This window comes from Drosophila melanogaster, chromosome 3L (assembly GCF_000001215.4).
Source record: "Drosophila melanogaster chromosome 3L".
NCBI classification, from domain to species: domain Eukaryota; kingdom Metazoa; phylum Arthropoda; class Insecta; order Diptera; family Drosophilidae; genus Drosophila; species Drosophila melanogaster.
In genome coordinates this window covers 10,385,255-10,388,488 of record NT_037436.4, presented here as the reverse complement: position 1 = coordinate 10,388,488, position 3,234 = coordinate 10,385,255, and the positions used below count along the sequence as shown (strand labels likewise).

The 3,234-nt window shown below is 41.3% G+C and overlaps 1 long non-coding RNA gene across 1 annotated transcript; it reads right to left on the bottom strand.

The window, feature by feature from the left end:
* Positions 1–691: 691 nt before the first annotated feature.
* lncRNA:CR45245 (long non-coding RNA:CR45245) lies at positions 692–2,039 on the bottom strand. The gene has a single exon (NR_124853.1). It is a non-coding gene; the product is annotated as a long non-coding RNA:CR45245 (long non-coding RNA).
* Positions 2,040–3,234: the final 1,195 nt, after the last annotated feature.

Sequence of the window (3,234 nt, the reverse complement as noted above, 5' to 3'; positions counted from 1 at the left end):
AATAGGGAAACCATAAATTTTTTGTTGTTCTGTCCAGCAAAATGTCTAAGGCACGGTAGCAGCAACTCTTGTTGCATGTTGCTGCCGTGCAGCACCAATGGACGACCGCTGCAAGCCATTAGCAATTGTTGTTGTTGCTGCTGCTGCTGCTGGTGCGGCTGATGGCAGCATGCTACGTATTTGCAATAAGTAACGCTGATTTGGCAGTTAAATGCCGCGCAATTGTTGTGGGCAGCCGGATATGCAACGGCAGCAGCAGCAACATGTTGCTTGCAGCCAAATCTGTTGCATGTGACACTAATATCCGGGCTAGTCATAATGAGCAGCAACAGTTGGTGTATCTATCTATAATAAGTACCCAACTAGAGATCCGATCGCTTCCTCTCCGGATAGCTGGTTACCAACATGTGCAACATGTGCAACATGTGCTCTGTGTTTATTTATCATCGTAAAAAGCAACGCGAATCTAGTTGCGACCCTTTTTGCTGTAGCGAACATCGCAATGATTCACTTATCAGTCCGTATTCTGTATCAATATATGCCCCTTAACTACAGCAACCTAAGGCTCTCTAGCTACATAAGCTTTAACTAGCTGGGTTCTTAACTCCCCCGGCAATCTGTAAATACGCTGGCGAAAAAGTAACATGTATATCTACAACAGAAAGATTGAAATGTAAATTTAAACAAAATTAATGTCAATAAAATCATCTTGCCAACGCCAATAACTCTTCATTCATTGGCAAATCTCAGTGTTCCCTCTCCGTTGGCCCATTTGCATTTCTTCAAGTGTACGATCTGCTACATGTGAATGCCGCTGCAACGGCAGCAACAATCATTTGTCCCTTTGTTTGTCCTTTAACAACTGCTCCACATAGTCCACCCGGGGCATCGTTGGCTGTCTTTTGGCATGGCAGTTGCAGCACAATGACATTATTGGCAAGTCCAATATAGGAGTTTTACCAACCAGCATTCTCCTGTCCTGAAGGTGGACAGCGGTCAGTACACTTGGAAAATAAATATGGTGATATTTACTTCGTACAAATATAGTATAGAGCTCAATGGTTCTTCCTTCTTCCTTTTAATATTATTTACAATTTTAAAAATCTTCAAGCACAACTCAAACGAATGTCGCTTTGCTCTCAGTGTAGTCAGCAGTGGCATGCAAAAGCGCCGCACGGCGCTTGGCCACAACAGCAGCAACATGCAGCGACATACAAGCGGCAACATCCAGCACATGCAACATCCAAGAGCGGGTCTTCGTCGTTGCCCGATCTTGATACTGTGCCATGATTTATTTTTAATAGTTTGCGCTTAATATGCGCCAGCATCCGCCAGGGTAGAAACCCAGAGTCTAGCTTTAGAGCCTGTCTAGTTGTAAACAACAACTGGCGCAGCAGCAACATGCTGTTGTTGCCGGTGTTGCAGTTGGAGTTTTTTTCAAGTATTTTTTTAGTTTTGTCTTCATCTGCGAGGGAGCAGCCAGTCAGCCAGTCAGCCAGCCAGCCAACCAGCCAGTCAGCCAGCCGTGTGCAAAGTAATTGTTGGTAACACCTGCTTCTTCGCGTCGGCGTTGGTGGCAAAGTATATCTTTCTGAGGTTGGCTTTTTCAGCCGAGTTGTTGCAGAGTTACAGAGCGGCAAATGCGGCAACCTTGGCACAGACAGGATGCATGTTTAATGTGCCGTCTGTTTTGTTTTGTTTTATTTAGTTTGTATTTTTTCTTTTCTTGCTGCACTGTCTTTGCTTCCTTTTCGCCAAGTTGGAGAGTTGGAGTCGTCGATTGGAGTGGATTGCCGATTGGATTGGAGTGGAGTGGAGTCTTAACTTAGCCTGGTAGTTACATTGATTCGATGTCAGCATTGGCATTGTTTTTTATGAAAGGTTTTGCTCGGCACTCGGTTGCGGCTGTTGTGTGTAATTCGTTGCAATCATTTTAGAAAACGTCAAAGACCAGCAACGTGTCGGCCAAGTCAGCAATCAGCGTCATCAATACTAGTCGGTACACTGAGCAAAAAGTAATGCTGCAGGTCATTGAAAATATTTTACAAATACATATTATTCTATAATAGCCAAGAATCTGTATTTAAGCATTATATCTTATAAGTGTAATAGAGGTACTTATATTTCACATCCTATACATTATCCTGATGAATGTGTAAGATTAGCTACTAGTACTTTTAAATATTAACTTTTTTGTCGAGTGTTTTTCTACCATCGATCACCAGTCTGCAGCAGTCGAAAAGATATACTGAAGCTATGCCATTATTTTGCCATTATATTGACATCAATTTCAGTGGCTGCTGTTCTTGCTGCAGCATTTCGTTAATTGTTTCATAGACATTAAGTTATGTTTAGTAGCTAAAGAGTTGATGCTGGTGTTGTTGTTGTTGTTTTTGTTGTTGCTGGTGCTGCTGGTAATTTTAATAATAAAACTACAAAACGAAAAGCAACAACATCAACGACAATTGCCTTGCATGGAGCATGGAGTGAAAGGCTTCAATCAAACCGAGCAACACAATCAAAAAGCGACGTAGACGAAGCGATTGTTGTTTGTGTTGCTGCTGCTGGACGAAGCTGTGCCAGCTCTTTATTTTTTATACATTTATTTTTCCTTCTTTTTTTTTCCTGCTGGAGCTTACTGCTTTTTCGGCAGACAATGGCAATCAGCAATAGCAACTAGAACGGGCAAAGACAGCAAACGGCAATTGCAAATAATAATGCCCAGGCGGGCAGCAACAACAACAACAACTGAATCAACAACCACAACAGCAACAACAACAAAAACAACGAAAAACTACAACAACCATCGCGTCATGTCATAGTCACGTCAATTTTGTTTGTTGTTGGCCAAAGCTGAGGCTGACTTTGCGTCTAAAGCTGCGGCAAGATTTTCGCTTTTTGTACTTTTCTTTTTTTCAGGAAATCACAGCATGAATCAGGCGCGCAGGCTCAGCTGAGGAAAAATACAAAAAAAAAAAAAAAAAAAATATAAAAAAACTCGCACTGCATAAATATACAAAATGCACAAGGAGAAATGGGCTTAATTGCCATAAACTTGAAACAGATTTTTAAAAAGAGTAGGTGACAGCAGAAGATGTAGTTCTAATGAGAAAAACGTTTTGAGAAGATAATATAATCGAATATATATATTTTTCATGATACTTGCATAATTTTCTGAGCTACGGGGTATACAAATAAGACGAAAATATGGACAAAGGGACATGCGGACATAAG